Raw genomic sequence first — 24344 nt, 5'->3', positions numbered from 1 at the left:
AGAAATTTTTATTTGAGTAAATCTACTGTCTGTAATTTAAAAATACACAATGGTATTTCTTTCATTAAATAGCTTTATTTAAATATAAAAATAAAAGCTTATACATAGGCCAGAAGAAATATTGCTGGTTTATAATAAGGTTCGTAGGAACTAAAACAGAGTAATTAGGTAAGACAGTGTGTAAATAATTATGTTATTTTACTAAAAATATCCAACACTGTACCTTTCAAATATAAAACATACTTTTTTAAAGGTCAACAAAAAGTTATTGTGCTTCAAATTTTAAAATTTATCCTCCAAGTGAAATTACTATAAGAAGAAACAACTAACCTATAAATAAATAATCTACTATTTGGAAAAGTTAACAAACCCCTCTACACACAATATAATTAAGAAAGATAATAAGAAACATATAATTTCAAGATTTTCAATTTTTTTTTACTAAGCCAGAGAAGATAAATGAGTTAATCATTCATGTCAGTAAGTAAATACAGGATCAAAAAACATACCTAATGGAAGGAAATTAATAACAGAAAAGTAAAAATTATAATCTAGAAAATGAAAAATATAAATCGATTCATAAATGGGTAAGACTTTTAAAACATTTTTTTGAAGAAATCATTTCAAACTAGAGTAAGCAAGAGGAATAGATCAAAGCAAAAAGGAAAACAGTGAATGTGATATACACATCCTCTTATTGAAAATTAATTTTAAAGAATTGCTTTGTAAACACTAAAATTCAGTGTCATCAATGTGTCTTGATATGGATTCATTTTTATTTCTTCTGCTCAGCACTTGTTTTATACTTTAAATCAGAGTCCTCAAGTCTTTCATCTGCAATGGAAATTTAATGGCATAATGTAAAGTATACAAATAGTGAAGGCATTGCCAGTGTTTTCTTGTGTATAAGTATTCTCTACCATTAGAATGGAAACGTCATCAATGTGGGTCCTTACTGAGTGTTTGTTGAGTGAATGAATACTGTCCTTAAATATGGCTTCTCCATTCTCTTTGGACTCCTTTTGAAACTCCTATCATACATGTGCTGGGGACTTTCTTGACTGGTCTTTCTGACTTTTAAATCCTTTTTTCTGGATAAATTCATCATTATCTTCCAATTGACTAATTCTTTGTGTTTATTGTATTTATTCTTCTTTTTTATATAATTTTCATTTCTAGAGGTTTTAATGTCTTTTTTCTTTTTTTGAGATGGAGTCTTGCTCTGTCACCCAGGCTGAAGTTCAGTGGCATGATCTCCGTTCACTGCAACCTCCTACTCCCAGGTTCAAGTGACTCTCCTCCTGCCTCAGCCTCCTCTCCTGCTTCGGCATCCTGAGTGGCTGGGATTACAGGCATGCGCCACCACACTCGGCTAATTTTTGAATTTTATTAGAGACGGGGTTTCATTATGTTGGTCAGCCTGGTCTAGAACTCCTGATATTGTGATCCACCCACCTCAGCCTACCAAAGTGCTGGGATTACAGGTGTGAGCCACCACGCCTGGCTGCTTTTAATTTTTTATATCAATCTTTACTTTGTTCTTTTTTGCCTGCTTTTTTTTTTCCCCCAGAGTCTCACTCTGTTGCCCCTGCCAGAGTACAATGGCGCGATCTCAGCTCACTGCAATCCCCCAGGGTTCTATCAATTCTCCTACCTCAGCCTCTGGAGTAGCTAGGATTGCAGGCAGCCGCCACCATTCCCAGCTATGGTTTCGCCATGTTGGCCAGGTTGGTTTGGAAGTCCTGACCTCAGGTGATCCATCCACCTCAGCCTCCCAAAGTGTTAGGATTACAGGGTAAGCCACTACACCTGGCCTTTTGCCTGTTTTTATTTATATTTTTTTCTTTTTCTTTTTTTTTTCAGACGGAGTCTAGCTCTGTCGCCCAGGCTGGAGTGCAGTGGTGCCATCTCAGCTCACTGCAAGCTCCGCCTCCCAGGTTCATGCCATTCTCCTGCCCCAGCTTCCCGAGTAGCTGGGGACTACAGGTGCCCGCCACCATGCCAGGCTAATTTTTTTGTATTTTTAGTAGAGAGAGGGTTTCACCGTGTTAGCCAGGATGGTCTTCATCTCCTGACCTCATGATCCACCCAACTCGGCCTCTAAAAGTGCTGGAATTACAGGCGTGAGCCACCACACCTGGTGTCTATTTTTATTTTTAAATCTTCTATTCTTTTGATGAATTTTATTCTTTTTTTTTTTTTGGCAGAGGCTGACTCTGTTGACCAGGCTGGAGTACGGTGATGCCATCTTGGGTCACTACAAACTCCGCCTCCTGGGGTCAAGCAATTCTTCTGCCTCAGCTTCTTGAGTAGCTGGGATTACATGCATCCACCACCGTGCCCTGCTAATTTTTGAATTTTTAGTAGAGATGGGTTTTCACGGTGTTGGCCAGGCTGGTCTTGAACTCCTGACCTCAGATGATCCACCCACGGCCTCCCAAGGTGCTGGGATTACAGGCGTGAGCCACCATGCCTGGCCCTGGATGTTTTCTTCTTAAAAAGCCAGTTGAGAATTCTAAGTGTACTCACTTAAAAGGAAAATTTGGTTTGCTATAATATTTCTCATATTTGCTGTGGTGAATTCATCTCTAGGAGGGTTCTTTGTATAATAATTTCATTATCTCTCTAATAGTTAATTCTCCACATATTTGGTAATATTTTTGTAAACTCACCTTGAATGGGAAGTTCTCTACCTGTCATAGTCATATAACAAACAGAATTCACCCTCTTTGGCCACTAATCACACTTCTGTATATTCAATAAAATGTGCATTTCTTCATGGATACTCTTTGAATCATCTAAATGGAGACTCTTTATAGAAATAGTGAATCATTAATTCTTCCAACTACTGTACTCCTTTCCAACATACTGTCTTATGATTTTTCACTTTTTCCTATTTCTATCCATTTTGTTCTACTAACCCATCTGTCATTGGCCTTCTTCTATAGCCAACCTCAAATTTCAGTTCACACTAGCTGTGAACAGCACTCAAATTGCTGCTGTATTGTGAAAATATCAATTTACTTCATAAAGCAAAAGTGAATTATATGCATGTTATGAAAAATATTCCTAGCAGAGATAAGATGGGATGGTATTTGCTGGGATGTGCAGCATCGTTTTTTCCAAATTAATTTCTATCAGAATTCTCTCCTCCCTACTGCCAGGCAGAGCTCACCAATCACAGGTCATGAATGACATTTTTAGTCATTTTTTGTCTTATCTGATCATATGACTTGAATTAACGTTTAGATCTGCTAAGGGCAAACACCACCATGGAGTTAAATTTGCAAGAGGGAAGAAGGAGGAAGCAGGAGAAGGTGGGTAGAGTCTTCAGACTAGGGTGCAGATCTTACACCTGTAGAGGGAAAGAGGGAAGGAAGGCTGATTGGGGTAGAAAGAGACTGCGGCATGGTTCCAAGAATGCTTTGGCCTAGGTAACTGCAGACTCCTTAAATTAAAGTTACTCATTGGAAACTCTCACAACTCACTGAAAACGTCCTCTCGTACAATCCCCATGTAGCTCTATGATGGTTGGAAACATGACTGCTGCACGAGTGTAGAAGTGCTTCCAGAGACAGAGGGCAAAAGCAAGACTGTCGCTGACTTATGCTGTCTGAGTCAGGATATCTGCATTGCAAATTTCCTTGGTCATTAAAATCCATTACCCCCACCTCCTAATCCCACCACAGCACACACATATTTGTCCAAAGAGGTTCTTCATACCAGCTCTTCCAAAATTCCCATGATCCTCTCTTTTCCAAGGGGAACTTAGAAAAGGAAGGTTAATGAGACAAACTCTAGCCCATGCTATAGCAGTTGGTCTCAGAACTGCCTTTGAATGCCCAGTTGTGTGAGGGGGAGAGACAGAAAGAGAGAGAGAGAGTATGGGAGTGGGGAGTGTGTGTGTTTGTGTGAGTGTGTGTGTGTGGGAGAGAGAGAGAGAAATTATCTCTGCTTCTTTTGTAGGACAGTAGCCCTACCTCCTCCTGCTAATCAGGGTGTATTCATCCTTCCCCATTGGTGATGTATTTCTTGTCTTTTGGTTACCGGACCTAACAAATCTAAAGCACCCAACATATAACCTTCTTTAGAGAGCAGGACTTGCCTGCCTTCCAGATCCCAGAGCTGCAGTGATGAGAAGCACAGGAAAACCTTAGAAGATTATTGGGAGCATTTGTAGTTGGGGACATTCCTGTTTCTACCTCTTGTTTTCTGAACCTGTAGATTCTTCCTATGGAAGAACAACTACTATATAAAGATCTGTGATAGAATATGTATAAAAGATAGTGCCCCCTGCATTCAGAATGTTTCCTTTAGCATAGTGTCTCAATTGCATCTTTAGAATGTTTCTCTAGGGCTCCATGAGTCTAGCTGCCTCTTGAAGAGTGTATGTAATACGAATAGTAGATTACATGGTCATGGACCCACTTCTGCACATCCTTCGCTGTGAATAAGGAACCCTGGTCGGATGCTATACCATGCGGGATTTTATGCTTGTGGATCAGGAATTCTGGAAGCCTCAGAAAAGTGGTCCTGGCTCAGACTCTGTGAACAGAAGTGCCAAACCCAGCCCTGGAATAAGGATATATCCCTCTGAGAATTAAAAGGTGGTCATTCAAGGTCAAAAGACTTGCCATATAAGAGTCTCATTATTGATTTATGCTGCTGAAAAGTAGGACAGTCAGAGGCAGCAGTAGTTAGATCAACCTTGATACACAGAAGTCCAGGCTATGGGGCCCATGTGTATCGTCCATCTCTGCCAACGTGGTCATATGAGTGACTCCATATGTGTGACTTTTGTGCTTGTTGTGGGAAAGCCAATCTCCAAGGCTGGCAGCTTGTCATTTTGTCTGATTGGTTATTGCGTGCCTCTTCTGTGGTGAGTGCTTTCTTGTGAGTGTTAATGTGCAATACAAGATTCTTTACACTCCATGCCTGCTCCTGCATGTCCACTCATATGCTTCTAACCCAGGTTCCTTGTCTCAGATATTTCAGTTCTTTTCGATCTTAGCCTCTGACCAGTTGATTCACCCACAGACCACGGCAAAGAAATCTGTTTATATTCCTGCCTTAGGCCATGTTTCTTCTATGTAAAGTAGATGGCCAGGGCCACTGCTCCCAGTGCTGCTAATAGGGAATATTTTAATTTCCTTCTGTCTTTCAAAGTCATTCTTGCATTGGGGTGCAATGCAACTACACCTTTAAACAGAGATTGCCCCTTTCTCCCTCCTTCAGATGGCCACAGGGACACAAATGCAGTCACAGGTGTGAGCCGAAGGAAGGCTGCTGGTGCAAACATGGTGGGGGACATGAGGATCTGGGTTACCTGCTATTCAACTTATCTATTTGCTCTCGTCTTGCTTGGCCTTTGTCTCATATTTACTATTTCCACCTTGTGATGAACTACTTCTTGTCCCTTCTGGTGCCATGACTTGGTGGTTCCAATAGAACTCAGCCTGCAAGAGGTAGCACCAGATGCATGGTCACTTAGCAAACACAGCATCTCTCCTAGGTCCAACATATAATTCTCTGCTATGGAGGGCATGGCTTTGTTTCAGAATCCCAGGAGCTGGTGCTGTAATTCTTTCACTGAGAATTGCCATGTGTGCCACACTGCGACCACCACTGACACCTTCAAGAATACAGGTCCTGCAAGATCATATGGCCCAAGCTGCAGGGTTGTTCACAATGCAGCCTGGACATGCTGTGGAGCCCTGTCCTGCTCTGCACTCTTCAAATCCTGCAGTCTTCCTATCTCCCTGACTTGTCTTTTGGCTTACTTGTGTTATGTTGCTTAGGGTTTCTTGAGTTTTATGAGTTTGTATTTTTATAACTCTATAGATATAGATGGATAGATATAGATATGGTCAGAGAGGAAGAGAAAGAGAGAAAGAAAAAGAATTTTATAAAAGACTCTACTGGACATGTATAAAAAAAATCAAACTCTACCTGTAATCCCAGTACTTTGGAAGGCCAAGGTGGGCGAGTCACAAGGTCAGGAGATCGAGACCATCCTGGCTAAAACGGTGAAACCCCGTCTCTACTAAAAATATACAAAAAAATTAGCCAGGCGTGGTGGTGGGAACCTGTAGTCTCAGCTACTCAGGAGGCTGAGGCAGGAGAATGGCATGAACCCAGGAGGCAGAGCTTGCAGTGAGCTGAGATCTTGCCACTGCACTCCAGCCTGGGTGACAGATGGAGACTCCATCTACAAAAAAAAAAAAAAAAAAGAAAAGAAAGAAATCAAACTCCATAGTGAGAAGTAAAACAACACAATAACAAAATGGGCAAGAGATTTGAGTAGATGACAAGAACCAAAGATATATGAATGATCGATAAACACTGAAAAATGCATCATTAACCACCTGGGAATGGAACTTAAAAATCAAAATGCAATAACAATGCACAGAAACTATAATGGATCCAAAAAAATGTCAATTCTGAATGTTTGAGAGGACATACAACACCCTGAATTATCATATTTAGGTGGGAGTATAAAGTGGATAATCAATTTGGATTGCACTTTGGCAGTTAAACATACACTTACAATTTGACCTAGAATATTCCATTTGTACTTACTCAAGAGAAATGAAAACATGTGCATACAAATGAACGTAGCAGCTTTACTTGTAATAATCAAGGAATAGAAACATTTGTAAATGGTTCACCAACAGGCTAAAGGATAAACATATTGTAGTATTTCCATACAATAGAATAAAATAGAAAGAACCACTGATTTTGCAACATAGGTGAGCCTAAAATATATTGAGAGAATGAAACAACAGTAGGCATACTATAAAAGTTTATTATTACAAAATTCTAGAAGCTGAATTTATAGTGGTAGGTTGCAGATCAATGGTTGCTTGGAGCCAGAGGTTTTGGTAAGGAGTACAAAAGAACTTTTGAGGTGATAGACAGCTTCAATATCTTCACTGGTGCTAGCCACACAACTTTATATGTTTGTACTTAATTTGGATGTATTTTATTGTACTGAAAGTAAACCTCAGTTAAGTTGACTTCTAAAATTTATTAGATTCTAAAACATTAATTTGCTTCCATCCATTATATTTATTCACAAATCCTACAATCGTATGTTTTGGAAGACCTGTAATAGACACAGTAACTGGAACATTCATAAAGCAAATTTCATTTTGTAGGATAGTTTTTAGGGGAAATGCCTGAAACAAAAATATCTGCATCTGCTTATCATAATTCGCTGCACAAAAGATCTAAATGTGTAACTAGCAATCAGCTTTAGCTTTGATTATCTTTCATAGCAGCATGGATCAATTATGTTTACCCAGTAGGCTATCTCTCCATGCTAAACTCATATTGCATACATGCTTCTGAAATTCCAGTCATGTATAGTCTATAATTTATACCTATATTACACAGTTTGTATACTTTTCCACTTTAAAGGGGGGATTTATACCTGGAAAGGGACTTGACCTACAACTATCATCCAATTCTTTTCCAAATTTTGGATACTATGACTCTATTCTGGGAAATGATTCAATAGTTTTGTTTCATTTGACTCTTCCTGCAGACATAATGTGTTGAAGTAAACCTGTTTTTTATGTTTGGAAAGTAGCCTTTTGACAGGCGTTTTCTAGCTTCCAGAAAACATGTACTCGAAGCAGAAGTAACTAGTTGTTGAGGGAATAGAACCACAGCCTTTCTGAGCTAGGCAAATTGAAACCTTATCATCCTTGATGACAAACATGACATGACACATGATTGCCTTTTTCAGGGAGTTCTTATGTAACATATTTTACCCCCAACTAGTTGGTATCATTCAAATCAAATTTTCTAATTTTACTCTGTATTAGGATACAGTTTTATAATTTCCAAAGCATCTTTACGCATATTTTTTCTCAAATCCTACAGCAACTGTGTGAGATACTCAAAGGTGAGAATATTATCCCCATTTTACAACTGAGCAAGCAGAGTCCAAGATTTGTTAACTTTTTAGAGCTAAAGTTTAGTCCACTATTTTATGTTATCAACCTTTGATTTGCTGTGCTATACCCACCAATTTAGAAAAGAATTTACCCAAGGTTGTAACATATAATACAATTAATTTTTTTTTCTTTCCACTTGAAAACAGAAACAGTGGTGATTATGGAGTATCTACTGATTATTTTGCTGGGACAAGTTGATGTCACTGAATTTATAAATTGAACTGAACTGATAACCTCAATTACTTTGCCAAAATTCCTTCTTTTAATATTATATAAACTGTAGAATGCAGAAGAGGCACTTTCAATTTCTAATTATTTAAATAGAGAAAGACTCAACACTTCCTTTTAGGCTCACACATAAAATTTCTGGTTGATACATCACCAGCGATTGTGTTTCAGCATGTATGTAAGTGCAACTTTCTGAATAGGCAAACTTACAGGAAATATGGAATATCATTGTATTTACATACAGCAGTATCTCAGACATCATTCCAAAAACTAAAGGACAATGAGGAAATATTTCCAAAAGCCATATTACAGTGCTTTGGGGGAGGTAAAAGAGAGAATGTTGCAATATGTTTTCCTGTTTGACTGACTCAAGCTACATTCTAGGAGATATTTTAAAAAGTAAATAAAATATCTGTGTCATAGTCAAAAGATGTAAGGCAAACCACAATTATCCAAGGAAATCTGAAATGAATATTTCTAAATACAACCTTCTGGATTTGATTTTACTTACCTAGTATGTTGACTATGTCTGCTTATGGTTTTCTTACTTATGCCTACCTACACAATCTTTTAATTAAATGTGCCAATAAAATTTCATCTAAGTGCAGAATTTCCTTTGCTTGACACAAACACTTTGTTCTACTGTGAATCAACTGCTAGGGCTTTCTACTGTATGGATGTCTACAAAGGGATATGCTGTAACTCAAGTATAAGCAGATGGTTCTTTCATTGTTATAAATCAAATTGGTATAAACTGTGATTGGGTTCGATGGGGCCCCAGCTTTCTGAGGCCTGTGAAAATTGCTAGGTTGCTCGTTTTCATTTTTTCTTATCACTTTAACTGGAGTTGGAGGCCATTGCAAGTCCAGGACAATGACGTCTTAAGCAACCTCAGTTGTCTAGTGTGATTTAATAAGCCTGATGTATGTAGCAGAACCAATCTTTGCTTTTATATATAATGCCATTTTAAGTGATGTGAACCTTATTCTCTAGGTTACAGGTATTGGATTACTTTAGTTCTTTATTATAATAAGCAAGGTGTTAATTTGTTTTTGTTGTTGTTGTTGTAGTTGTTTTTTGAGACAGAGCCTCACTCTATCGCCCAGGCTGGAGTGCAGTGGCATGATCTTGGCTCACTGCAAGCTCCACCTCTCGGGTTCATGCCATTCTCCTGCCTCAACCTCCCGAGTAGCTGGGATTACAGGCACCTGCCACCATGCCCGGCTAATTTTTTGTATTTTTAGTGGAGACAGGGTTTCACCCTGTTAGCCAGGATGGTCTTGATCTCCTGATCTCATGATCCACCCACCTCAGCCTCCAAAGTGCTGGGATTATAGGCATGAGCCACCATGCCCTGGCCGCTAATTTGATTTTTTTAACTCCTGAATTCTACCATTTTCCTTACTCGCTTTCTAATGAAAATTGATGGAGAAAATAAACTGAAAATATCACAATTCTAAACATTCCACTATTTTAAGATTCTAAAATTATTGGCTTTTGGTGTTCACTGATTCATGTCGGATTTTTAGTAGCATAATCAAACCTTTTTTTGGCAATGGTATAGAGTGCAAAATGCAAAGCCATTTGCCATGGTGTAGATGCTCACAGTATGCCCCTGCATCTAAAGAGATACTATTCTCCAACATAAATCAGACATATAGAAAATACAGCACAGAAAATATGAACTATGGCATAGAAATACATTAAATTAGCTGAATGACATCCCTAATAAAAATCTGAATCTGGCCGGGCAGGGTGGCTCACGCCTGTAATCCCAGCACTTTGGGAGGCTGAGGTAGGCGGATCACCTGAGGTTAGGAGTTCAAGACCAGACAGGCCAACATGGTCTACTAAAAAAAAATACAGAAATTAGCTGGGCATGGTGGTAGGTGCCTGTAATCCCAGCTACTTGGGAGGCTGAGGCAGGAGAATCACTTGAACCCAGGAGGCGGAGGTTGCAATGAGCTGAGATTGTGCCATTGCACTCCAGCCTGTGAGACAAGAGCAAAACTCCATCTCCAAAAAAAAAAAAAAAAAAGAATCTATTCTAAAACTGGGAATTTTATGTTTAAGTAGATTCACTTAATTTTTTCCTATAATCTCATGGGACAAATAAATGTCTTCAACAGTTGCGCTTAACAAACTGAAGAATTGGAAGGAGAAACAACATTATTAATAATTACTTCCAGAGTGGGGCATGGCTCACATCTGTAATCCCAGCACTTTGGGAGGCCGAGGTGGGCTCATCACAAGGTTAAGAGATTGAGACCATCCTGGCTAACACAGTGAAAACCCGCTTCTACTAAAAATACAAAAAATTAGCCAGGCATGGTGGCAGGCGCCTGTGGTCCCAGCTACTTGGGAGGCTGAGGCAAGAGAATCGCTTGAGGAAGGCTGGCCAACATGGCTAAACCCCATCTCTACTAAAACTTCAAAAATTAGCTGGGCATGGTGGCACACGTCTGTAATCCTAGCTACTCCCAGAGGCTGAGACTAGAGAATCGCTTGATCCCAGGAGGCGGAAGTTACAGCAAGCCGAGATCATGCCACTCCACTCCAGCCTGCTCTACAGAACCAGACTCTGTCTCTCAAAAAAAAAAAAAAAATACTTCCTAAGATGCATGATTAGATTACAAAGTTTTCTAATCTTTTCTTTTAAAAATAAATATCTTAGCTTCCTGTTTTCATTCTGGCCATCAAAATTGCCTAAAGTGTTTGTGGGCAATATCATCAACCCTTGAGAGAAATTCAAGATATTCCTAACACAGAAATATTCTTAGCTGAAAAGAGTATGGGATGACAGTTTTCAACCTGGCACATATAGAGAGAAGAAAAATGTTGGGTAAATGAACAGCAAAAGAAAAATGACATTCAGACGTCCTATGCAATTCTGAATACTTATTTTAGGTAGGTGAATATTTTAATGAAAGATATTTATTGATCCAAAATATTTTTTAACTTAACGAACTTCAAGTTTCACCTACCTCTGATCAAGGAAACAAAAATAATAGTAATTCCATACTCAGTATGTGTGAGAAAATAAGAGCTGTGTTTAGTTCTAATTATTTTGAGTTATGCCACATAACACATAACAGTATACATTTATTTTGAGTTCATATGTAGAAGTAGACACTTTTTAATTTTGGGAACATGGAAAACAATCTTATAGGATTATATTAGTAAGGCTATGGTAAATACTATAAATACTAACATTAAGCTCTCCTTATATGCCACACACAGTTCCTTCACCAAAATGGGCAGAATTTTAGCTGAAGACTAATAATGAAGCCTAGACATTCATGCAGAAATTAAACAACTTGACCATTATTAGAATATAGTAAATATATACATGTTCAATACCAGCCTATTTTTTTCTCACTTTATGTTTTTTGAATGTCATTAGATTTACATATCCTGCTAACATAACATAAAAACAAACCATAAGTTTCAAGAAATTAACAATTCTAGTTATGTACTATTTACATGTTTTTCTTATTAACTATTTGTTATTTCAAAACTTACCTTTTATGTTTTGAGATGAAAAAATATCTAATAAAAAGGTAGTTTTTTGAGAAGAATGCCTTTTTATTATTTTTATTTTTATTTCTTTTTTTTTTTTTTGAGACAATGTCTTGCTCTGTCACCCAGGCTGGAGTGCAGTGGCGTGATGTTGGCTCACTGCAACCTCTGCCTCCAAGGTTCAGGTGATTCTCCTGCTTCAGCCTCCCGAGCAGGTGGGATTAGAGTAGCATGCCACCACATCTGGCTAATTTTTGTATTTTTAGTAAACATAGGGCTTTACCATGTTGGCTAGGCTGGTCTTGAACTCCTGACCTCAAGTGATCCATCCTCCTCAGCGTCCTAAAGTACTGGGATTACAGGCATAAGCTACTGCACCTGGATCTTTTTTAAATTATTTTTAAAGGATACTTTAGTTTTCCTAGTAATTCATATGAATGTATTCTCTATGAACTATGGTCTGTGTGTTTACTTTTTATATATAGTATACTACTGAGGAACAAGCTGTTTCTGTAAATGAAATGGGACTGAACCTCTACCTTGGTTGTGTTCTACATGTCACAGAGACCTGGACAGAGACAGTATGATCATCTCATGAACATCACATAATTTCCTGTCACAGTCCCAAGATAAAACATTTCCTTAAAACCAAGACTTGCTTTAATAACCATCACATTTATTACAATAATACCTTCCCACTATAATCAAAATGGATATAAACAGCCTTTGTTCTATTTTTCTCATACTTAGAAGACTTTTGCTTTCATTCCATGAAAATCTTGTATTTCTCCTCAATTATTCTAATTAGAAACATGGTGCTGGGGGAGGAAAAATAAAACAACAGAGAAAGGAAAGGGGCTCCTGCAATGCACTATTCAGTCAGATAAGGTAGCCAGGCCAGGCGATGGTCAGGTAGGGACTGCTTTCTTCTCTCTGGTGGTGAGAATTGAAAATTGCTGAGAGGTGTAGAAGTGGAGCTGATGGAGCCAGAGCACAGTCCAGCCTTCTTCCATGTTCTCTACATAAAATAATCAATCATCTTCAGCATTAAGACCACATGATCTCATGTTTTGAGAAGGAGAGTTGAGAAACACCTACTAGTCTTATGATAGGTTGAGTACTTTAAAGAGTTTTGGGCCAGGTACAGTGGCTCACACTCGTAATCCAAGCACTTTGAGAGGCTGAGGCACATGGATCATGAGGTCAGGAGATCGAGCCCATCCTCGCCAACATTGTGAAACCCCGTCTCTACTAAAAATACAAAAAATTAGCCGGGCATGGTGACACGCACCTGTATTCTCAGCTACTTGGGAGGCTGAGGCAAGAGAATTTCTTGAACTGGGGAGGTGGAAATTGCATGAGCTGAGATTGCACCACTGCACTCCAGCCTGAGTGACAGAGTTAGACTCCATCTCAAAAAAAAAAAAAAAAAAAGAAAAAAGAATTTTGAAGCTTCTTAATTCCATTTTTTTAAGACACTCTTCTCATTGGGATTAGGGGGGAATCCTTGAATTTTGGTAAAAACAAATCCAAGTCACAAAATCAGAAAAAAAGGGAAGATACAGGATGATGCATTTCATTTTTCATATGAATATGCATTTTACGCATGTATAACTAAGACCAATTTCAGATTTATTTCCAGGCTTGGGGATAACTTATGGAAACTTTTAACATGAAAGTTAAATTTGCAATTCAGAATTAATCCATACATTATTTCACTGTTTTCTTGTTGATATTAAATGCTGCTGACTCAGTAAAGTTTATTATTTGAATATAACAAGAATGTGTGAATTGTAAATTCCATGCTAAAGTCTGGAACATTTCTACAAAATTCAGTTTAGCAAATATTTGTTAAGACTTCAGTCAAAGCCTTTTACAACTGTACTGCTCTAGGTTTTGAGGACTCAAAATAATCTCTACTCACAAACCAGACATGCAGACAAATAAGGTTCTATGTATTAAGGTCAATAATAGAATTTTGCTGAAGACAAAATATTATCGCACACACAGAAAAATTAGCCAGGCATGGTGGCAGGTGCCTGTAATCCAAGCTACTTGGGAGGATGAGGCAGGAGAATAGCTTGAACCCAGGAGGCGGAGGTTGCAGTGAGCCAAGATCACATCACTGCATTCATCTTGGGCAACAGAGTGAGACTTCTTCTCAAAAAAAAAAAAAAAAATCTTGATTCCTTTACCCCTGTGCTTCATAGCATTCACAATTTTCCATATTTTCTGGCAGTTTCTTGGTTAGTGGGGCTTGGCCTCTCCTCACTTACTGTTGGTGCCTGCCCTCTTCTCTGTGCTCCAGAGCACATCATGTTTTCTCTACTCAGTTCCCTCTAGTGAGGAGACTCATCCCACTTTCACCCCCACCTTAGCACCAAGCACTATTAATTCAAGACCACTATGTGGAGGAGATAAGGGAGAATTACATCCCATGAAGAGCAGCAAAATGCATAAACATGCATATAAATACACATGCATATATACATACACACATATATACACGTATACACATATACACACACACACACATATATACACGCATATATTGCCACCACTATCCTGAATCTCCTCATTTATTCCCATCAGAAGGAATTTCTCCACCCCACCCTACCATTTTCTTGGAACTTCTAGTCTCTCTCATATTATTAATTTTACACCTGGGGCTGCCTTGCCCCCTCCTGCTAACTGCCTAGTGGAAACTTGGCACTCCTCTTAGTTACTATTTAACGTTACAGCTCACCCATTTTACGTCACATTTATGAAGCATTAAATATTCCAAAAGTGGCCAGATGCAGTGACTCACACCAGTAATCTCAGCACTTTGGGAGGCCAAAGCAGGTGGATCACGAGGTCAGGAGTTCAAAACCTCCTGACCAACATGGTGAAACCCTGTCTCTACTACAAATACAAAAATTAGCTGGGCATGATAGCGCGAGTCTGTAATCCCAGCTACTCAAGAGGCTGAGGCAAGATAATCACTTGAACCTAGGAGGCAGAAGTCATAACGAGCCAAGATTTGTGCCACTGCCAAACCTACGTCTGATTGGTGTACCTGAAAATGACGGGGAGAATGGAACCAAGTTGGAAAACACTCTGCAAGATATTATCTAGGAGAACTTCCCCAAGATAGCAAGGCAGGCCAACATTCTGATTCAGGAAATACAGAGAACGCCGCAAAGATACTCCTCGAGAAGTGCAACTCCAAGACACATAATTGTCAGATTCACCAAAGTTGAAATGAAGGAAAAAATGTTAAGCGTGGCTAGAGAGAAAGGTTGGGTTACCCACAAAGGGAAGCCCATCAGACTAACAGCTGATCTCCCAGCAGAAACTTTACAAACCAGAAGAGAGTGGGGGCCAATATTCAACATTCTTAAAGAAAAGAATTTTCAACCCAGAATTTCATATCCAGCCAAACTAAGCTTCATAAGTGAAGGAGAAATAAAATACTTTACAGACAAGCAAATGCTGAGTGATTTTGTCACCACCAGGCCTGCCCTAAAAGAGCTCCTGAAGGAAGCACTAAACATGGAAAGGAACAACCGGTACCAGCCGCTGCAAAAACATGCCAAATTGTCAAGGCCATCGAGGCTAGGAAGAAACTGCATCAACTAACGAGCAAAATAAACAACTAACATCATAATGACAGGATCAGATTCACACATAACAATATTAACTTTAAATGTAAATGGGCTAAATGCTCCAATTAAAAGACATAGACTGGCAAATTGGATAAGGAGTCAAGACCCATCAGTGTGCTGTATTCAGGAAACCCATCTCACGTGCAGAGACACACATGGACTCAAAATAAAGGGATGGAGGAAGATCTATCAAGCAAATGGAAAACAAAAAAAGGCAGGGGTTGCAATCTTAGTCTCTGATAAAATAGACTTTAAACGAACAAAGATTAAAAGAGACAAAGAAGGCCATTACATAATGGTAAAGGGATCAATTCAACAAGAAGAGCTAACTATCCTAAATATATATGCACCCAACACAGGAGTACCCAGATTCATAAAGCAAGTCCTGAGTGACCTACAAAGAGACTTAAACTCCCACACAATAATAATGGGAGATTTTAACACCCCACTGTCAACATTAGACAGATCAACGAGACAGAAAGTTAACAAGGATATCCAGGAAGTGAACACAGCTCTGCACCAAGTGGACCTAATAGACATCTACAGAACTCTCCACCCCAAATCAACAGAATATACATTTTTTTCAGCACCACACCACACCTATTCCAAAATTGACTACATAGTTGGAAGTAAAGCTCTCCTCAGCAAATGTAAAAGAACAGAAATTATAACAAACTGTCTCTCAGACCACAGTGCAGTCAAACTAGAACTAAGGATTAAGAAACTCACTCAAAACCGCTCAACTACATGGAAACTGAACAACCTGCTCCTGAATGACTACTGGGTACATAATGAAATGAAGGCAGAAATAAAGATGTTCTTTGAAACCAATGAGAACAAAGACACAACATACCAGAATCTCTGGGACACATTCAAAGCAGTGTGTAGAGGGAAATTTATAGCACTAAATGCCCACAAGAGAAACCAGGAAAGATCCAAAATTGACACCCTAACATCACAATTAAAAGAACTAGAAAAGCAAGAGGAAACACATTCAAAAGCTAGCAGAAGGCTAGAAATAACTAAAATCAGAGCAGAACTGAAGGAAATAGAGACACAAAAACCCCTTCAAAAAATTAATGAATCCAGGAGCTGGTTTTTTGAAAAGATCAACAAAATTGATAGACCGCTAGCAAGACTAATAAAGAAGAAAAGAGAGAAGAATCAAATAGATGCAATAAAAAATGAAAAAGGGGATATTACCACTGATCCCACTGAAATACAGTCTACCATCAGAGAATACTACAAACACCTCTACTCAAGTAAACTAGAAAATCTAGAAGAAATGGATAAACTCCTCGACAAATACAACCTCCCAAGGCTAAACCAGGAAGAAATTGAATCTCTGAATAGACCAATAACAGGCTCTGAAATTGTGGCAATAATCAATAGCTTACCAACCAAAAAGAGTCCAGGGCCTGATGGATTCACAGCCAAATTCTACCAGAGGTACAAGGAGGAACTGGTACCATTCCTTCTGAAACTATTCCAATCAATAGAAAAAGAGGGAATCCTCCCTAACACATTTTATGAGGCCAGCATCGTCCTCATACCAAAGACTGGCAGAGACACAACCAAAAAAAAGAATTTCAGACCAATATCCTTGATGAACATTGTTGCAAAAATCCTCAATAAAATACTGGCAAACTAAATCCAGCAGCACATCAAAAAGCTTATCCACAATGATCAAGTGGGCTTCATCCCTGGGATGCAAGATTGGTTCAACATAAGCAAATCAATAAATGTAATCCAGCATATAAAAAGAACCAAAGAAAAAACCACATGATTATCTCAATAGATGCAGAAAAGGCCTTCGACAAAATTCAACAAGTCTTCATGCTAAAAACTCTCAATAAATTAGGTATTGATGGGACGTATCTCAAAATAATAAGAGCTATCTATGACAAACCCACAGCCAATATCATACTGAATGGGTAAAAACTGGAAGCATTCCCTTTGAAAACTGGCACAAGACAGGGATGCCCTCTCTCACCACTCCTATTCAACATAGTGCTGGAAGTTCTGGCCAGGGCAATCAGGCAGGAGAAGGAAATAAAGGGTATTCAATTAGGAAAAGAGGAAGTCTAATTGTCCCTGTTTGAAGATGACATGATTATATATCTAGAAAACCCCATTGTCTCAGCCCCAAATCTCCTTAAGCTGATTAGCAACTTCAGCAAAGTCTCAGGACACAAAGTCAATGTACAAAAATCACAAGCATTCTTGTACACCAATCACAGACAAACAGAGAGCCAAATCATGAGTGAACTCCCATTCACAATTGCTTCAAAGAGAATAAAATAGCTAGGAATCCAACTTACAAGGGATGTGAAGGACCTCTTCAAGGAGAACTACAAACCACTGCTCAATGAAATAAAAGAGGATACAAACAAATGGAAGAACATTCCATGCTCATGGGTTGGAAGAATCAGTATAGTGAAAATGGCCATACTGCCCAAGGTAATTTATAGATTCAATGCCATCCCCATCAAACTACCAATGACTTTCTTCACAGAATTGGAAAAAACTACTTTAATGTTCATATGGAACCAGAAAGAGCCTGCATTGCCAAGTCAATCCTAAGCCACAAGAACAAAGCTGGAGGCATCATGCTACCTGACTTCAAACTATACTACAAGGCTACAGTAACCAAAACAGCATGGTACTGGTACCACAACAGAAACACAGATCAATGGAACAGAACAGAGCCCTCAGAAATAATGCCACATATCTACAACTATCTGATCTTTGACAAACCTAACAAAAACAAGAAATGGGGAAAGGATTCCCTATTTAATAAATGGCGCTGGGAAAACTGGCTAGCCATATGTAGAAAGCTGAAACTGGATCCCTTCCTTACACCTTATACAAAAATTAATTCAAGATGTATTAAAGACTTACATGTTAGACCTAAAACCATAAAAACCCTAGAAGAAAACCTAGGCAATACCATTGAGGACATAGGCATGGGCATGACTTCATGTCTAAAACACCAAAAGCAATGGCAACAAAAGCCAAAATTGACAAATGGGAACTAATTCAACTAAAAGAGCTTCTGCACAGCAAAAGAAACTACCATCAGAGTGAACAGGCAACCTACAGAATGGGAGAAAATGTTTGCAACCTACTTAACAGACAAAGGGCTAATATCCAGAATCTGCAATGAACTCAAACAATCTTACAAGAAAAATACAAACAACCCCATCAAAAAGTGGGTGAAGGACATGAACAGACACTTCTCAAAAGAAGACATTTATGCAGCCAAAAAACACATGAAGAAATGCTCCTCATCACTGGCCATCAGAGAAATGCAAATAAAAACCACAATGAGATACCATCTCACACCAGTTAGAATGGCCATCGTTAAAAAGTCAGGAAACAACAGGTGCTGGAAAGGATGCGGAGAAATAGGAACACTTTTACACTGTTGGTTGGACTGTAAACTAGTTCAACCATTGCGGAAGTCAGTGTGGTGATTCCTCAGGGACTTAGGACTAGAAATACCATTTGACCCAGCCATCCCATTACTGGGTATATACCCAAAGGACTATAAATCATGCTGCTATAAAGACACATGCACATGTATGTTTATTGCAGCACTATTCACAATAGCAAAGACTTGGAACCAAGCCAAATGTCCAACAAGGATAGACTGGATTAAGAAAATGTGGCACATATACACCATGGAATACTATGCAGCCATAAAAAATGATGAGTTCGTTTCCTTTGTAGGGACATGGATGAAACTGGAAAACATCATTCTCAGTAAGCTGTCACAAGGACAAAAAACCAAACACTGCATGTTCTCACTCATAGGTGGGAATTGAACAATGAGAACTCATGGACACAGTAAGGGGAACGTCACACTCTGGGGGACTGTTGTTGGGTGGAGGGAGGGGGGAGGGACAGCATTAGGAGATATACCTAATGCTAAATGACGAATTAAAGGGTGCAGCAAACCAACATGGCACATGGATACATATGTAACAAACCTGCACATTGTGCACATGTACCCTAAAACCTAAAGTATGGTAATAAAAAAAAATAAAAAAATAAAAAATAAAAAAATTCTTAAAATCTCAAAAAAAAAAAAAAAGAAGGATTTGTGCCACTGCACTCCAGCCTGGGTGACAGAGCAAGACTCTCAAAAAAAAAAAAAAAAAAAGAAACAAGCTACTTTGTCTAGGGTACCCTATTATACCAAGGAATTTAGCGCCTCATGAAAAAAGGCTCTCAAAGATGTTTTTCTAAACAATAGAACCTTCCACCTTAGAAATCGTTTATGATATTATCCAACATTGTTATTTTTTACTTTATATATATTTTTCACTACAATGAAAATCTTTCAAATATATCAAAATATAATTTTATTAAAACAGAAGATTTTTTTATTAGATAATCTTTTAATTTTAACATATTAATTTATCTATCAGGGTTCTATGTCTTCACTCAGGAAGAGAATTCAATGAATAAATGTGGTAGCTTCACATATCAGTAGAACTTATTCACAAAAATGGGCCAGTTTTCATTTTTCAGAGTGAACACTGAGCCACCACCTGAGGAAAAATAAATGATCATTTTTAACAGTTAAAGTTACTATTTTTTTAATCATCTGGTCTTTAAGATGTTTTTAGACTTATAGTTCAATATAAGAAGTTAGCATGCATTTATCCTTCTTTCAATTTGTATCCATCCCTAACTTATTTCTTCCTGTTGTGCAATAACTCATTATTAAGCTGAGCTTCCATTTTACTCATCCATGTTTATTTACGGGTCAGGCAAGTCAACTGCATACAAATTCACAAATTTTCTTTTTTTTTTTTTCGAGATGGAGTCTCGCTCTGTCACCCATGCTGGAGTCAGTGGTGCGGTCTCGGTTCACTGCAAGCTCCGCCTCCAGGGTTCACGCCATTCTCCTGCCTCAGCCTCCCTATTAGCTGGGACCACAGGCACCTGCCACCACACCCGGCTAATTTTTTGTGTTTTTAGTAGAGATGGGGTTTCACCATGTTAGTCAAGATGGTATGGATCTCCTGACCTCGTGATCCGCCCCCCTCTGCCTCCAAAAGTCCTGGGCTACAGGCTTGAGCCACCATGCCCAGCCTACAAATACTCTTTTTAACTTACCTTATTGTTAAATTGGTCTTCCTAATTTTTATTTTTTTATTCTTTATGTTTTATTATTTATTTATTTATTTTTTGAGGTGGAGTCTTACTCTGTTGCCCAGGCTAGAGTGCAGTGGTGCAATCTCAGCTCACAGCAACCTCCTCCGCCTCCCGGGTTCAAGCCATTCTCCTGCCTCAGCCTCCAGAGTAGCTGGGATTACAGGCATGCACCACCATGCCCGGCTAATTTTGTATTTTTGATAGAGATGGGGTTTCTCCATGTTGGTCAGGCTGGTCTCAAACTCCCAACCTCAGGTGGTCCGCCCACCTTGGCCTCCCAAAGTGCTGGAATTACAGGTGTGAGCCACCACACCCAACCTGGTCTTTTAAAATTTGACCTGAACAGTTCATCCTGTCATGTTCTCCATGAGAGATGAAGGTCCACTATTTTTCTCTTGTTATTTTAATAAAAACAACTATTTACCTTGAATATCCTGAATATACACAAAATACATATTCATTTACACACTATGGCTTTTTAAAAGGGTTGTCCTTAGATGTGGCCTCCAGGGATAGTTAAGCTGCAAATGGAAGGCTTCATATATAAAGATATTTTCCTTTTGACCTTGTCTCTTATAGTGAGTGTGTGTGTGTGTGTGTGTGTGTGTGTGTCTGCTTTTAGTGGTAGAAGTTAAGGGGAATCTCTATGATTGTTTCTTTCTCTCCATTTATCCCTCACTTTCTTTCTTTCTTTCTTTTTTTTGAAACAGAGTCTCCCTTTGTCAGTGCAGTGGTGTGATCTCGACTCACTACAACCTCTGCCTCCTGGTTTCAAGTGATTCTCCTGCCTCAGCCTCCCAAGTAGCTAGGATTACAGGCACCCACAACCACTCCCAGCTAATTTTTTGTATTTTTAATAGAGACGGGGTTTTGCCATGTTGCCCAGGCTGGTCTCAAACTCCTGAGCTCAGGCAATCTGCCCATGTTGGCCTCCCAAAGTGCTGAGATTACAGGCTTGAGCCACCATGCCCTGCCCCATTTATCCCTCACTTTAATATTTTTTTAATTTTTTTTTCTGTTTTTGAGACAGAGTCTTGCTCTGTCACCAAGGCTGGAGTGCAGTGGCAGGATCTTGGCTCACTGCAACTTCGGCCCCTCAGGTTCAAGCGATTCTCCTGCCTCAGCCTTCCAAGTAGCTGGGACTACAGGTGCCCGCCACCATGCCCGGCTAATTTTTTGTATGTTTAGTAGAGATGGAGTTTCACCATGTTAGCCAGGATGGTCTTAATCTCCTGACCTCATGATCCACCTGCCTCAGCCTCCCAAAGTGCTGTAATTACAGGCATGAGCCACCTCGCCTGAACTATCCCTCACTTTATAACATGAATCAAGTTCCTTTTTAATTTTATGTTAAAGATTTTTGAATTATGTTAATCTCTTTTATTTTCCTTCATAAAATGATCAAAGCTAGAAATAACATTACAAAGTATATCATAATCGTTAATAGAAAGAGCTCTATAATCAGCTTAAATTTCTTTTCTCTCTTTTCTAGTTATGTGATCTTAGGCAAGTTACATAAATTACCTGTGTTCAGTTTATTTATTTGTGAAATGGGGAAAATAACGGTGCCTGTCTCTGGGTAAGATAGTAGTGAGGGTGAATAACAGGTTTATCAAGCATAAAGCAGTGCCTGGGACACAGGAATTGCCCTCTGCATGCCCCTGCATGTGTGCATACAGGCATGGATCACTTGATGATGGAATAAATTTGGAGAAATGTGTCTTTAGACAGTTTTGTTACTGTGCAAATATCTCAGAGTGTACTTAAACATAGATGGGATAGCCTGCTACACTCCTAGAGCATATGGTATAGCCTGTTGTTCCTAGGCTACAAATCTGTACAGCATGTTACTGTACTAAATACTGCAGGCAACTGTAACCCAGTGGTAGGTATTTTTGCATCATATCATAGAAAAGGTGCAGTAAAAAAAAAAAAAGTGTACACTTGTAGAGGGCATTTACCATGAATGGAGCTTGCACAGCTGGAAGTTGCTCTGGGTAAGTGAGTGAGTGGTGAGTGAATATGAAGGCCTAGGACATTACGGGCACTGTTGTAGACTTTAAAAATACTGGATGTACACTTAAGCTATGCCAAATTTATTTTTTACATTGTTTTGTCAATAATAAATTAGCTTTAGCTTACTGTAATTTTTTTATTTAATATACTTTTTTAACCTTTTTGGCTCTTTTGTCCCAACTCTTAGCTTAAAAGATAAACATATTGTACAGCTCTAAAAAATATTATTTTCTTTATCTCTAAGTCTATAAGCTTTTTCCTATTTTTAATTTTTGTGTCACTTTTTAACTCTTTTATAAAAATAAACACAAACTCGCACATTAGTTTAGGCCTATACAGGGTCAGGATCATCAACATCATTGTCTTCCACCTTCATATCCTGTCTCAATGGAAGTTCCTTGGGGCAATAACACACATGAAGCTGTCACCTCCTATGATAACAATCCCTCCTTCTGGATACCTCCTGAAGGACCTGCCTGGAATTGCTCTACTGTTCAGTTTTCTTTTTCTTTTTTAATAAACAGTACCCTCTCAAAATGTGATAAAAAGGGCCAGGTGTGGTGGCTCACACCTGTAATGCCAGCAATTTTGGAGGCTGAGGCGGGAGGGTCACTTGAGGGCAGGAGTTCAAGAGCAGCCTGGTCAACATGGTGAAACCCTGTTTCTACTAAAAATACAAAAATTAGGCAGGTGCGGTGGTGGGCACCTGTAGTCCCAGCTACTTGGGAGGCTGAGGTAGAAAAATCGCTTGAAACTGGGAGGTGGAGGTTGCAGTGAGCCGAAATCGCACCATTGCAACTCCAGCCTGGGCAACAGAGCAAGACTCCATCTCAAAAAAAGAAAAAGATAAAAAAAATAGAGTAGTAAATATATAAACCCAGTAATATTGTCACTTATTATCATTATCAGGTATTATGTTCTGTAAGTAATTGTATGTGCTAGAGGCCTGACAGCACAATAGCTCTGTTTACACCAGCATCAGCACAGACATGTGAGTAATGAATTGTGCAATGACATTACATTGACAATGACATCACTAGGAAACAGGAATTTGTCAACTCCATTACAATCCTACAGGACCAATATGTGGTCCACCGTTTACTGAAATGTATTTACATGGTGCACGACTGTAAAATTATTAGTCATCAAAAATCAGTTGTATCTTCAACATTTCCTACCTCTGCAGAATGCATCACCATTCTCCCAGATACCCAGGCTTAAAACCTCAGAATTCTATCAAATTATTTCATTTCCTTACATCTCATGTTTAATTAGTCACTGATTCCCATCAATTTTTCCCTGTCATGTTTAATAGTACCAACAAATTATTTCTCTTAGAAAAAATATTTTTCTAGTTTAGGCTCTTAATTTAGGCTATTTTTAAAATATCTCAACGTTTACCATACAGTCTTTATTTCTTATTTCTTAAAATATTTTCTACATTTTGATACAACTAACTTTTCTAAAGCATAAATATCTCACTTTGTCACTTGTCTGCTTAAAAAACAAAACATAAAATATCTTCTTGGTCTAGAAAGTAAAATTATAATGCTTGGCATGATGTAGACAGAAATTCCCATTTATCCTTTTTCTCCTTTGCCCCCACACTTTTCTTCCATGTTCACACCAGTACCCAATGTCCCAGACATATGGAATTCGTTGTTTCATGAATAGAGCCAACACATTCTAACTACCATGCATTTAGTCAAACCATCTGGCCACCTGGAATTTCCTACCATCCCCCATAAAATTTAAATTACAAAATTCCACTTTTCTGTCATCTCTCAAGATATCCCTGAACCTTTAT

The sequence above is a fragment of the Symphalangus syndactylus genome, chromosome 1 (assembly GCF_028878055.3).
Source record: "Symphalangus syndactylus isolate Jambi chromosome 1, NHGRI_mSymSyn1-v2.1_pri, whole genome shotgun sequence".
Taxonomy (NCBI): Eukaryota; Metazoa; Chordata; class Mammalia; order Primates; family Hylobatidae; genus Symphalangus; species Symphalangus syndactylus.
Note: the sequence above shows the minus strand (reverse complement) of the source record.